Source organism: Coregonus clupeaformis, unplaced genomic scaffold (genome assembly GCF_020615455.1).
Source record: "Coregonus clupeaformis isolate EN_2021a unplaced genomic scaffold, ASM2061545v1 scaf0017, whole genome shotgun sequence".
Classification (NCBI taxonomy): Eukaryota; Metazoa; Chordata; class Actinopteri; order Salmoniformes; family Salmonidae; genus Coregonus; species Coregonus clupeaformis.
The window spans coordinates 316,634-331,752 of NW_025533472.1; the positions used below are offsets into that span (position 1 = coordinate 316,634).

General features: G+C 39.6%; 1 long non-coding RNA gene across 1 annotated transcript; it reads left to right on the top strand.

Moving 5' to 3' along the window:
* Nucleotides 1–1,338: 1,338 nt before the first annotated feature.
* Nucleotides 1,339–14,390, top strand: LOC123483056. Its single transcript, XR_006658052.1, has 3 exons — nucleotides 1,339–1,357; nucleotides 10,689–10,805; nucleotides 14,354–14,390. It is a non-coding gene; the product is annotated as an uncharacterized LOC123483056 (long non-coding RNA).
* Nucleotides 14,391–15,119: the final 729 nt, after the last annotated feature.

The window sequence follows — 15,119 nt, forward strand, 5'->3', positions numbered from 1 at the left end:
GAATACATTTTTTTTTTATACTAGCCCCCGTGGGAATCGAACCCACAACCCTGGCGTTGCAAACGCCATGCTCTATCAACTGAGCTACATCCCTGCCGGCCATTCCCTCCCCTACCCTGGACGACGATGGGCCAATTGTGCGCCGCCCATGAGTCTCCCGGTCGCGGCCGGCTGCGACAGAGCCTGGATTCGAACCTGACAGGGGTGGAATATCAAGAAGCTGATTAAACAGCATGATCATTACACAGGTACACCTTGTGCTGGGGACAATAAAAGGCCACTCGAAAATGTGCTGTTTTCTCACACAACACAATGCCACAGATGTCTCAGGTTTTGAGGGACCGTGCCATTGGCATCCTGACAGCAGGAATGTCCACCAGAGCTGTTGACAGATAATTGAATGTTAATTTCTCTACCATAAGCTGCCTCCAACGTCGTTTTAGAGAATTTGGCAGTACGTCCAACCGGCCTCACAAAATGCGAGAGATCTCCCTGATTTCTCCCTGGTGCCAGTGCAAAGTCTCTTTCAAACACTGACCTCTACTGGACACCTTATTTATACATTTAGTTTGATGTCTTCCAGTTTGTAGCCCCTGAATGGGAGCTCAGCAGGTAGGGACGGGGATTGGGATTTCCCATTGTTGTTTAAATAATTTGTTTTATTTAGTGTAGCCTATGATAATCTTCTGTATTTAGTATCCTGAATAATACCACAGATGCATCATTTTTTTTAAACATAGTGAACCTGGAGGCAAAAAGCGAACCCCACATTCTAACTAAATGTTGTTTATTAGCACTCAAATCTATCAATGGCATTTTCGGCACAATTTGATGAAAGCCCCAAAGCGTTCAGAAAGCCTCTGTTTCCCACCACAAGTGGACACCCCCATGAGTGTCTTTCAGAACCCCTCCTAAAACCACCTGTTTCGTTTTGGTTGTTGTTAGTGACTCTTTGTTAGTTCCTTCTTCTGTTTGAGAGACAATGTTTTATTTCTTGTTGAGGAATGTAACAATGTTCCTGTGATACAATTAAATCACCCGACTATTTGCATGTGTCTGTTAGTAAATGTTTTATTTCTAAGAGATCATGAGTAAAAGAGAACAATTGACATTCTAGAATGAGTTGTCACTGTGTTCACAACAACCAACATGCTGCATCTCTGTTTAGGGGTCAGTGGTCTAAAATGAGTCTCTCTGGGGAGAGAGAGGAGGGGGGCCCTGCCTCTACAATGAGTCTCTCTGGAGAGAGAGAGGAGGGGGGCCCTGCCTCTAAAATGAGTCTCGCTGGGGAGAGAGAGGAGGGGGGCCCTGCCTCTAAAATGCGTCTCTCTGGGGAACATGACACCAAAGCTAAGAGGTGAGATAACAATTATATGAAGAATTGATTATGTTTATTTCCAAAACGCTATTTCCCCAGACATTGCGCAGTCAATCGGATTGCTATTCCTTTCACCAACACACACAATGTTGTTACTGCTCTGGCAAATGACTTAGCAAATCGAGCTCCCTGCCATCCGGGACCATACCAGGCGGTGTCAGAGGAAGGCCCAAACATTTTTCTGACCCCAGCCTCCCAAGCCATAGATGGTTCTTTCTGCTACCTCACGGCAAGCGGTACCAGTGCACCAAATCTGGAACTAACAGGACCCGAACAGCTTCTACCCCCAAGTCATAAGACTGCTAAACAGCTAGTCAAATGGCTACCCGGACTGCCTGCATTGACCCTTTTTTTGCACAAACAATTTTTTACCTACTCTATGCACACATACTGGACTCTACCCACACACTCTCACATACTGACACCCCAACTCACACACACTACATATGCCCGCACACATGCATACTGACGTCTCATGCACATCGACTTTGTACTGGTACTCCCATGTTATTTTTTTACTAATTATTGTTATTCACTGTGTATTTATCCCTCCTGTCACAATTTTTTTTCTTTAACTGCATTGTTGGAAAATGAGCCGTAAGTAAGCATTTCACTGTTAGTCAACACACGTTGTTTACGAAGCATGTGGTCCTCTGTAGCTCAATTGGTAGAGCATGGCGCTTGTGATGCCAGGGTAGTGGGTTCGATCCCTGGGACCACCCATACGTAAAAATGTATGCGCACATGACTGTAAGTCGCTTTGGATAAAAGCGTCTGCTAAATGGCATTATTATTATTATTATTTATTATTAAAAAATCACATTTGTGTTTTAAAAAATATATAATTTATTGCTAATATTACTTTTCTCAGATTTGTAATTCATAGATTTTAAATGTTTATGCATTTTTTTTGTTGTTGTTTGCAAAACACTACATTTCCATTGTTCAGCTAGAATAAAATGTTTATATCCTGTATATATGACTGTGATATGTGGTTGTCTCACCTAGCTATCGTAAGATGAATGCACTTACAGATGCCATATCTTAATTTGACCCAGTTTCTCTCAGCAGGAAAATAATCCTGCAGCAACAGGAAATGTGAATTATTATGTGGATTATAATTAATGGAAATTTTTTGTAGGGGTTGATACATTTTTCATTATAGCAAAATAAGTCTGACATTTTTAAGTGGAAATTATAAACTTTAGAAGCCTTTTTTAAACCTTGAATACATTTCCTGCTATTTCAAATGTAAAAAAGAGAAAAGTAAAAAGAAAGTATAGTAAAAGAGAACAATTGACATTCTAGAATGAGTTGTTACTGTGGTAACCACAACCAACATGCTGCATCTCTGTTTAGTTACTGTGGTAACCACAACCAACATGCTGCATCTCTGTTTAGTTACTGTGGTAACCACAACCAACATGCTGCATCTCTGTTTAGTTACTGTGGTAACCACAACCAACATGCTGCATCTCTGTTTAGTTACTGTGGTAACCACAACCAATATGCTGCATCTATGTTTAGTTACTGTGGTAACCACAACCAACATGCTGCATCTCTGTTTAGTTACTGTGGTAACCACAACCAACATGCTGCATCTCTGTTTAGTTACTGTGGTAACCACAACCAACATGCTGCATCTCTGTTTAGTTACTGTGGTAACCACAACCAACATGCTGCATCTCTGTTTAGTTACTGTGGTAACCACAACCAACATGCTGCATCTCTGTTTAGTTACTGTGGTAACCACAACCAACATGCTGCATCTCTGTTTAGTTACTGTGGTAACCACAACCAACATGCTGCATCTCTGTTTAGTTACTGTGGTAACCACAACCAACATGCTGCATCTCTGTTTAGTTACTGTGGTAACCACAACCAACATGCTGCATCTCTGTTTAGTTAGTTTAAAATGAGTCTCTCTGGGGAGAGAGAGGAGGGGGGCCCTGCCTCTAAAATGAGTCTCTCTGGGGAGAGAGAGGAGGGGGGCCCTGCCTCTAAAATGAGTCCCTCTGGGGAGAGAGAGGAGGGGGGCCCTGCCTCTAAAATGAGTCTCTCTGGGGAGAGAGAGGAGGGGGGGCCTGCCTCTAAAATGAGTCTGTCTGGGGAGAGAGAGGAGGGGGGCCCTGCCTCTAAAATGAGTCTGTCTGGGGAGAGAGAGCAGGGGGTCCCTGCCTCTAAAATGAGTCTCTATGGGGGACATGACACCAAAGCTAAGAGGTGAGATTACAATTTTATGAAGAATTTATTACGTTTATTTCTAAAATAAATAGCTATCTTAACATGAATGCACTTACTGTAAATCACTCTGGATTAGAGTATCTGCTAAATCAGGAGTTCTCAATCCGGGGTCAGTGGAGGTACTGCAGGGGTTCTGCAGCACCCTGACTGGACTCGTTGCAATGGAAGACATTTGATAGAATTTTCACGACACGACCACTTTGCCTACTACTCAGTATTGCCTAATATAATGGAATGCATATTTTTTTAACCAATTCTGATGTTTGTTACAAGTGGAATTTTGCCAATATTACCTTTATACCAACACACTGTTCACACCCGTTTAACAACTCTAAATAGCTTTGGCATAGTAGGCATCAAGTCCCTTGCCAATAATGTTATCTACAACGTTGCATACAATGTTCATTTTCATCTAACACATTTTTCGCCCTTGATGCCTTCAATTGCCCATTTTATAGCCATGCCCAATTTAGGATACTTTTTTAACAATGTGATGTTGCGCTCCAAAGGGATAACTTGAAATAACATGATGTAGGTAATTAAATAATCAAAAGAAAAACGTGTTTATTATACACTTAGAAAATAAGGTTCCTTATAGAACCAAAAAGGATTCTTTCACTTCCTTAATATACAGTTGAAGCCGGAAGTTTACATACACCTTAGCCAAATACAATTAAACTCAGTTTTTCAGAATTCCTGACATTTAATCCTAGTAAAAATTCCCTGTCTTAGGTCAGTTAGTTATCACCACTTTATTTTAAGAATGTGAAATGTCAGAATAATAGTAGAGAGAATTATTTATTTCAGCTTTTATTTCTTTCATCACATTCCCAGTGGTTCAGAAGTGTACATACACTCAATTAGTATTTGGTAGCATTTTCTTTAAATTGTTTAACTTGGGTCAAATGTTTTGGGCAGCCTTCCACAAGCTTCCCACAATAAGTTGGGTGAATTTTGGCCCATTCCTCCTGACAGAGCTGGTGTAACTAAGTCAGGTATGTAGGCCTCCTTGCTCGCACACGCCATTTCAGTTCTGCCCACATATTTTCTATAGGATTGAGGTCAGGGCTTTGTGATGGCCACTCCAATACCTTGACTTTGTTGTCCTTAAGCCATTTTGCCACAACTTTGGAAGAATGCTTGGGATCATTGTCCATTTGGAAGACCCATTTGCGACCAAGCTTTAACTTCCTGACTGATGCCTTGAGATGTTGCTTCAATATATCCACATAAGTTTCCTTCCTCATGATGCCATCTATTTTGTGAAGTGCACCAGTCCCTCCTACAGCAAAGCACCCCCACAGCATGATGCTGCCACCCCCGTGTTTCACAGTTGGGATGGTGTTCTTCAGTTTGCAAGCAACCCCCTTTTTCCTCCAAACATAACGATGGTCATTATGGCCAAACAATTCTATTTTTGTTTCATCAGACCAGAGGACATTTCTCCAAAAAGTACGATCTTTGTCCCCTTGTGCAGTTGCAAACCATAGTCTGGCTTTTTTATGGTGGTTTTGGAGCAGTGGCTTCTTCCTTGCTGAGCGGCCTTTCAGGTTATGTCGATATAGGACTCGTTTTACTGTGGATATAAATACTTTTGTACCTGTTTCCTCCAGCATCTTTACAAGGTCTGTTGCTGTTGTTCTGGGATTGATTTGCACTTTTCGCACCAAAGTACGTTCATCTGTCAGAGACAGAACACGTCTCCTTCTTGAGCGGTATGATGGCTGCGTGGACCCATGGTGTTTATACTTGCGTACTACTGTTTGTACATATGAACTTGGTACCTTCATGCATCTGGAAATTGCTCCCAAGGATGAACCAGACAGAGGCACTGAGTTTAAAGGTAGGCCTTGAAATACATTCACAGGTACACCTCCAATTGACTCAAATGATGTAAATGAACCTATCAGAAGCTTCTGAAGCCATGACATTCCAAGCTGTTTAAAGGCACAGTCAACTTAGTGTATGTAAACTTCTGACCCACTGGAATTGTGATACAGTGAATTATAAGTGAAATAATCTGTCTGTAAACAACTGTTGGAAAAATTATTGTGTGATGCACAAAGTAGATGTCCTTACCAACTTGCCAAAACTATAGGTTGTTAACAAGGAATTTGTGGAGTGGTTGAAAAACGAGTTTTAATGACTCCAACCTAAGTGTATGTAAACTTCCGACTTCAACTGTATGGAACCAATAAAAGTAATATATATTTTTGGGTTCAGTGAAGAAGAACCTCTATAGTTCTGATCAACGAAAGGTGAATGTTTTGAGTATGTGAACCCAGCAGCCCTCCCGGCCAGATCAAGCCCGCTCGTTTTTTCCAGCGCCCGGCCTGGGATTCGAACCAGCCACCTTTATGCCATAGGTCCAACTCCTGCCACAACTCCAACTCCTTAGCCGCTGGGTGAAAACCAAAGTTAATCTTCAGAAATAAGCATGAGTTCATCTGCCAAAATGAAGACAAAATGCTATGCAGACATACATGGTATCACTTATACATAATTATCATACATAAATCACACAAGACATACTGTTGCATGTAGTTCTATATTATTTATGGATTGATATTATATAATATAGAAATATAAAAACATTACTTTGAACTACTGCAAAGCAATTACATGTGGCACAGGAACCACTGACTCGCTGCATTATTCTATAGTATCATCAAGACACCTGCTGTTAACTCTTAACTGGTTAGAACAGCTCATGAGGTGTCCTAAATATCTGCCGACTAGGTGGGACTAGAGGCTTCATGCATAGTTTTAATTTATACCCATAAGAGTAGAAGTCTTTATTCTCAGCACTTATACGACCAATTCTCTACTCTGAGACACTTTGTGGATATGGGCCCAGATCTCACAATATTGTTATAAAAAAACTTTGAATGTTTGTTTTACATACAGTGGGGAGAACAAGTATTTGATTTACTGCCGATTTTGCAGGTTTTCCTACTTATAAACCATGTAGAGGTCTGTAATTTTTATCATAAGTACACTTCAACTGTGAGAGACTGAATCTAAAACAAACATCCAGAAAATCACATTGTATGATTTTTAAGTAATTAATTTGCATTTTATTGCATGACATAAGTATTTGATCACCTACCAACCAGTAAGAATTCCGGCTCTCACAGACCTGTTAGTTTTTCTTTAAGAAGCCCTCCTGTTCTCCACTCATTACCTGTATTAACTGCACCTGTTTGAACTCGTTACCTGTATAAAAGACACCTGTCCACACACTCAATCAAACAGACTCCAACCTCTCCACAATGGCCAAGACCAGAGAGCTGTGTAAGGACATCAGGGATAAAATTGTAGACTTGCACAAGGCTGGGATGGGCTATAGGACAATAGCAAGCAGCTTGGTGAGAAGGCAACAACTGTTGGCGCAATTATTAGAAAATGGAAGAAGTTCAAGATGACGGTCAATCACCCTCGGTCTGGGTCTCCATGCAAGATCTCACCTCGTGGGGCATCAATGATCATGAGGAAGGTGAGGGATCAGCCCAGAACTACACGGCAGGACCTGGTCAATGACTTGAAGAGAGCTGGGACCACAGTCTCAAAGAAAACCATTAGTAACACACTACGCCGTCATGGATTAAAATCCTGCAGCGCACGCAAGGTCCCCCTGCTCAAGCCAGCGCATGTCCAGGCCCGTCTGAAGTTTGCCAATGACCATCTGGATAATCCAGAGGAGGAATGGGAGAAGGTCATGTGGTCTGAAGAGACAAAAATAGAGCTTATTTGTCTAAACTCCACTGTTTGGAGGAAGAAGAAGGATGAGTACAACCCCAAGAACACCATCCCAACCGTGAAGCATGGAGGTGGAAACATCATTCTTTGGGGATGCTTTTCTGCAAAGGGGACAGGACGACTGCACCATATTGAGGGGAGGATGGATGGGGCCATGTATCGTGAGATCTAAATACTTCTTTTCCCCACTGTATGTCATGCAATAAAATGCAAATTAATTATTTTAAAATCATACAATGTGATTTTTTGGATTTTTGTTTTAGATTCCGTCTCTCACAGTTGAAGTGTACCTATAATAAAAATTACTTAATTGCATCCGCCATGGAGCCCAGTTTCATAATATTACCTTCTGTCCCTGGTTATGAAGTAATCGCGACACAACAGGCCTTATTTTAGGGCATTTTTCACCCTACTAGCTCCTATTAGTTCTATTGAGCTCCGTGACACCGACTCGCCTTCAGAACGTTCTATTCCCAGCCCATTGTTCTGCGTCACAATGCCAGCTTCACTATTGTTGTCAGTGAGAACAACCTGCGTTAACCCTGTAGGTTTACCTCAGGTAACTTATTATTAACAAGTTACAGCTACTTAGTGAGCGTTAACCCTTTAGGTTTACCTCAGGTAACTTATAATTAACAAGGTTAAGGCTACTTTGTGACCACGCTCCCTGGTCACCTGAGTATACGTCATGGTAAGCCACAGTCTGAGCAGCGATGGCTGGCGCATATCCATCAAAAGTTAAACATTTTCTGGTCATGGTTAAACATATTTTGTTTTAAGAAAAAAGTGTACAATCTAAACAAAACGCATGTCCCTGGCCTCTTTTTTAAGATGTGGCCGATTTTAAACATCCAGAAGAAATTTTTTAGTTAAGAAATACACTTTTTTTTGACGATTTGTTGTTTCTATATGGCTGCTGGGTAATTTGATATGAATCTAAATCTTCGTTTGTAGGCATCGAATTTAGCGAATGCTGCGCAGGTTCACTGAGTTGCAAACCAAATGGGTATAATGGGGTGATTGTTGTCTAATCGGGTGGTCTAGCTCATTGATTTGTAGATCTGACGCAGGTGCAAACTCAGATTATGATTCTAGCAGGTGTTGTGAATGAGTTATGTAGGACCCACAGACGGCCACAGGGAGAAGCAAGAGAGCTACAAACCCATACTGTTTTTTGTCTTAAAAACCCCTAAACCTGACAATCAATCAATCAAATGTATATATAAAGCCCTTTTACATCAGCAGATGTCACAAAGTGCTACACAGAAACTTTAACCCTATGTATAACCTATTTAGCCTTAACCCTAGGTATAACCTATTTTAGCCTTAACCCATAAGTTATTTTATCATATATATTATTGCAAGGCTGTACGTGAATTAATGTCTTTTAATAGCTAAATATTTGCAGTAGATGGTGTAGTATCGAGTCAATGCTGGTAATTATTGCTGTCAAACAAAGAGTCCGCTTAGGCTGTACTTTGATTATAAGTTTTATTTATGTCACAAGATGTCAGCATAAGTTTACAGACCCTGCAGGGGCTGGAGAACAGTGTCCAAAGATAATATGTCTGTTCTAACCCCCCTCTGTCTCTAGCCTATACTTATAAGGTATGCAAAAATATGGGTTGCTCCCTCTGCTGTCCAATCACCTGTCTTCCCTGGGGCATCACCCTAAAAACGGCTATTTTTGAACTAAAATAAACATCCCCTCAGGTTCCACTAGAAAACATTCACCAAGTCATAATCTTAATACACTACAATGGCAGCATAAGACCACAAAGCATCAGTTAAAGGCTAAAAGCAACAATATGATTAACATAAAATAGCATGCAACCAAATACTATATGTCCCATGATTTTCTAAAATGGTCACTCATTACTTTAGTTAGCTATATATCTCGTATTAGGCCTGTGATGCTTTTGGAAGAGCAATTAAATAGTGACTATAGCAGGTGTTGAACCCCTGGTAAATAATCACTAGTCAGATGCACTAACCTCAACCCTAGTATACATGCATTATAAAAAATGATCTTAATATCTGATATTGGGAGTAAATAACCTCGGAATAGAAAAGACAAGAGTGCATCTTCCAGCCCGCCAATAAATTACATCATGCAACCCTCGCGGTTAGCAAATGTACCTCAACATGCCCCTCGTTTGCGCTAGAAGGCAGAGTGCTCGCTGCTGGTTGATGAATCTGACAATTAATGTACTAGGAAAATAAGTTTTTCTCGACCAGAGGTGACTAAATTAATGTTCAGGCTTATTGATAATCGTTATAGTAATTAAGTATAATTTCAAAACATGAGCATAAAACAGGTAATAATAAACATGAATCATCATTATATTATTTCACAGTAATCTGTTAAATGCTTTTTCAGTCGTTCCTCTTGCGTTAGCAGTGTGGAAAGGGACAGTAAAAAGCATGTGCAGGAGTTTTCCTGTGAGGGGGAGTGGTGGTGTATCCAGGGAGAAAACTAAACAAATCTTCTGAAATGTCATTTGTGGTCTTATGCTGCTATCTATTGGAATTAGTCAGCAACTGCAGTAGTACTGAATAAAGTTTATCCTTACTAAAGTAGTAATTACTCAGAATTTCAAAATATGACATTTTCTAGTTCATTTGACCACTTACAACCATAACATAACAATTTATAGCATAACAAACAATGAAACTGACATAAACCAAAAACACCATACATTTAGTTAACTATATATTCATAACTATATTTTTTATTTATTTATACTATTTAGATGGGTGACATTATCTGCCAAAGTAACACCACTGTAGATAAAGAAGAGCTCTCCAGTAGGTGAACCAAAACATTCAAAGACCATTTTCTCAAATGTGAGGTTACAAGTTTATCATCTTTCAAAGCATAATAACTTTCCCATTGTTCCTCAACTGTAGTGTATGATATACCTTTTTCTAGCTGAGTCTCTACTTTTATCCAATGTAAAAAACACAATTTCAAATGTTGCTATATAAGACCGGATCGAGACGGTCGGTCACATTTGACTGTGTAAAACCTAGCAAAACTACTTATTTATCTGAGAGTGAGGCAGATATATAGAATTTTGCAAAAAACATGATTATTTGTGTCTCTGAAATGAAACCGTTAAGTGATGGATTATTTTACAAATACATGTCTCCAATCTCTTTCTTAATTTCTTTAAACAACAAAAGCTACTTTACGAACATTTCTGAAAATGGATATATAGCGTTTTGGAATGAAACTCTTCTCATGATTCCCCATCTGAGCTCAGAGTAGATGAGAGACGTATTGTTTGTCTCTGTTGTGTTGAAGCCCAATCAAGCAGGAGAGACCAGCCTCCCCTGTACCCAGCTGTGTGTCCATGAAGAGTGACCAGTCTATGGAACCTCCTATAGTGTTAAGAGAGGGAGACTTTTCTACTGAACAAAGGTAAGAAGAACTCATGGGTCATGGTCAGTGAGTTAAACAACACTGTCCCTAGTCATTTCTCCTCTCCCATTTTCCCATTTATTTTTGTTGTTTTGATAATCCATAGGCTAATCCTTTTTTCCATTTTCATAGTCCTAAAACAATATTAAATAAACACAACACTCCCTGTGTGTGTGTGTGTGTGTGTGTGTGTGTGTGTCTGTCAGTGAGTGTGTGTGCACTCCCTGTATGAGGAGATAAAATCTCTGTCCTGATTGCCTAGTCACTTTTACCCCTACCTACATGTACATATTACCTCAATTACCTCAACTACCTGGTACCCCTGCACATTGACTCAGTACTGGTACTCCTTGTATATAGTCTAGTTATTACCTCAACTACCTGGTACCCTGCACATTGACTCGGTACTGGTACTCCTTATAGCCTCATTATTGTTATTTTATTATGTTACTATTTCCTTTTTTTATTTAGTTAATTTTGGTGACTTTTTGCTGCATTGTTGGGGAAGGGCTCATAAGTAAGCATTTCACGGTAAAGTGTACCACTGTTGTATTCGGCGCATGTTAGAAATACAATTTGATTTGATTTGAAGCTCATGCGCAGAAATACGTCATTGGGTCTAATGGTTGAATGTGCAGGCCGTCAAATCAAAGGCACTCCTTCGATATAAAGTTGTTTTTGACTAACATGTGTCAGTTTGTTAAACTACTTAAGACAGAACATTTTCAAAATTTAAAACAAAGGAAGTCATTTTTACCTCTCATTGACTTCTCAAACCCCAAACCCTGGCCTGGTCTGCTTCATATGCGTTCCCAGAATAAATTTTTTACATCAGCAGTTGTCACAAAGTGCTTATATAGAAACCCAGTCTAAAACCCCAAAGAGCAAGCAATGCAGATGTAGAATCACGGTGGCTAGGAAAAACTCCCTAGAAAGGCAGGAACCTAGGAAGAAACCTAGAGAGGATGCTAGTGGGAAATTATAAGAGGACATGGCCATTAAGTTCAGATCGTTTTTCAAGATTTTAAAATGTTCATAGATGACTAGCAGGGTCAAACTGTGGTTATTGAGGGTGCAACACGTCAGCACCTCAGGAGTAAATGTCAGTTGGCTTTTCATAGCCGAGCATTCAGAGGTCGAGACAGCAGGAGTGGTAGGGAGAGAGAAGGAGAGGGAGAGAGAGAGAGAGGGTCAAAACAGCAGGTTCGGGACAAGTTCGCACGTCCGGTGAACAGGTCAGAGTTCCATATCCGCAGGCAGACCAGTAGAAACTGGATCAGCAGCACGACAAGGTATCACGTCCGGTGGAGCATGTATCGATACTGATAGGACCGAAAGAAAGGGAGCGCTGCTCTTGGATCAGTTTTCTCCGTTCAAATCTTTCCTTGTCATTATAATTAGTTCACGATACTGATGACAGATCAGCTCCTAGAGAGATATTACCACCTACGGCTGCAAATATTGAGGCGGCTTATTCTAAATCACAGATTTGGCACATCATTGGGCACATGTTAGGCTACACATCATGAAATATATTGAGAGAAATTACAGACCGTAGTCTACAAGTAGCAAAATAAAACTAAATATATTGAACATGGAATATATTCCAATATGATTGAAATAGGCCTATAGCCTACTGTTTATATTTTAATGCAGTCATCTCGGTTTTCATTTGAAGCATTATTTTATACATCACTTGTTTGTATCAATTGCAAAGACATTTGCAAGTTTGTATTCGTAGTCAACTTTGTTCTGAATTGATCAGCATCACAGAGAGACAGATAAACTATGTGATTCTATGTTTAGGGGAGATCTTCTGTGTTTAAAGTGAGACAGGAGGGCGAAACAAGTTTCTAACGATTCACATCTCACTTAGTCTTTCTACGAGTGGTCTGAGGCAGGCGTTAGATTATGAGCGTTTTCAAGTGCAACGTTAATAACAATGGTTTTTTGAACCAGCTCAGAGATTTTACAATGCTCCTATGAATGTTCTATCAATACACTATGATGCTCCTATGAATGTTCTAACAATACACTATGATGCTCCTATGAATGTTCTAACAATACACTATGATGCTCCTATGAATGTTCTATCAATACACTATGATGCTCCTACGAATGTTCTAACAATACACTATGATGCTCCTATGAATGTTCTAACAATACACTATGATGCTCCTACGAATGTTCTAACAATACACTATGATGCTCCTACGAATGTTCTAACAATACACTATGATGTTCCTACGAATGTTCTAACAATACACTATGATGCTCCTACAAATGTTCCATCAATACACTATGATGCTCCTATGAATGTTCTAACAATACACTATGATGCTCCTGCGAATGTTCTAACAATACACTTAGCCTTAAGATGCTTTTGTGAGACTGGGCCCTGTATAAGAACATCCGCTAAATGACTAAAATGTAATGTTTTACGTACAGATCTCATATTACTGTATTGAATTTTTTATTTAAAATGTAGTTATTTGTTACATTTGACTGTGTAAAACCTAGCTGTACTATTTCTCTGAGAGTGAGGTAGATATATATATATATATATATGTAGATATATATATATATATATATATATGTAGATATATATATATTATTACTGTGTAAAACCTAGCAGTACTACTTATTTCTCTGAGTGAGACAGATATATATATATATTATTACTGTGTAAAACCTAGCAGTACTACTTATTTCTCTGAGAGTGAGGCAGATATATATTATTACTGTTTAAAACCTAGCAGTACTACTTATTTCTCTGAGAGTGAGACATATATATATATTATTACTGTGTAAAACCTAGCAGTACTACTTATTTCTCTGAGAGTGAGGCAGATATATTATTACTGTGTGAAACCTAGCAGTACTACTTATTTCTCTGAGAGTGAGGCAGATATATATTTAAACTGTGTAAAACCTAGCAGTACTACTTATTTCTCTGAGAGTGAGACAGATATATAGCATTTGGCAAAAAAACTGCATTATCTGAAATAAACCATCAAGTGATTTTAAACAAAAAAAACACACCCATTTCTTTTATAATTTCTTTCAACAATAAAAGCTAATTTACGAAATTAATGGATATATAGCGTTTTGTAAAGAAAATCTTTCTTATGTTTCCCCATCTGAGCTCAGAGTAGATGAGAAACGTAATGTTTGTCTCTGTTGTGTTGAAGACCAATCAAGCAGGAGAGACCAGCCTCCCCTGTACCCAGCTGCTTGTCCATGAAGAGTGACCAGTCTATGAGTCATCCTATAGAGTTTAGAGAGGGAGACTTTTCTACTGAACAAAGGTAAGAAGAACTCATGGGTCATGGTCAGTGAGTTAAACAACACTGTCTCTAGTCATTTCTCCTCTCCCATTTTCCCATTTATTTTTGTTGTTTTCATAATCCATAGGCTAATCCTTTTTTTCCATTTTCATATTCCTGAAACAATATTAATCAAACAAAACATTCCTTGTTTGTTTGTGTGTATGTGTGTGTGTGTGTACTCCCTAGATAAGGAGATGTAATCTGATGTTTTGTCCACAGAAACCAACAGGAGAGATCAGAGTCAGAGATTTTCAGTGGTCAGTCTTCCCAGAGTCATCAAACAGACCTGGCCTCCATATTCAGTGTATGTGGTCCTGTTATGTACATTTGTTTTTGTTTACCTCAATTAAAGTTGATCTGTCAATCATTCATTAATGTGTTAATGAGAAAGCAATTATTCTCCTGCTTAACTCATTTACTTGATTTATTTCAGTTGCTTGAAGAGAATATTATGACATTTGTGAAGAACGAGCTGAAGAGGTTCAAGAGGATTCTTAGTCCAGAACTCCCAGAAGGCTTTGAGAGTCAGAAGCAGGATAAGGAAGTGGTGGATGCTGAAGATGAGAAGCAGGAGAGCAGTGCCAGAGAGGGGGCTCTGAAGATCACATTGCACGTCCTGAGGAAAATGAACCAGAAGGAGCTTGCTGACACACTGGAGAAAAGTAAGAGCTGTCTGCCTCATGTTGAATGCTGTTTTAGAACAAACATTTAAAAGCTGTAGCTAAAGTACAGCTAAAGTAGCTGTGTAACGCAATTATATTGTAGCAGCCTTAACACAACACCTAGTGACCTCATCAAGTAGCAGCAGGGATGTGTTGTGTTGATTAATTGAGAGAGAGAGAGAGAGAGAGAGAGAGAGAGAGAGAGAGAGAGAGAGAGAGAGAGAGAGGAGCGAGAGAGGGAGAGAGAGAGAGAGAGAGAGAGAGAGAGAGAGAGAGAGAGAGAGAGAGAGAGAGAGAGAGAGAGAGAGAGAGAGAGAGAGGGA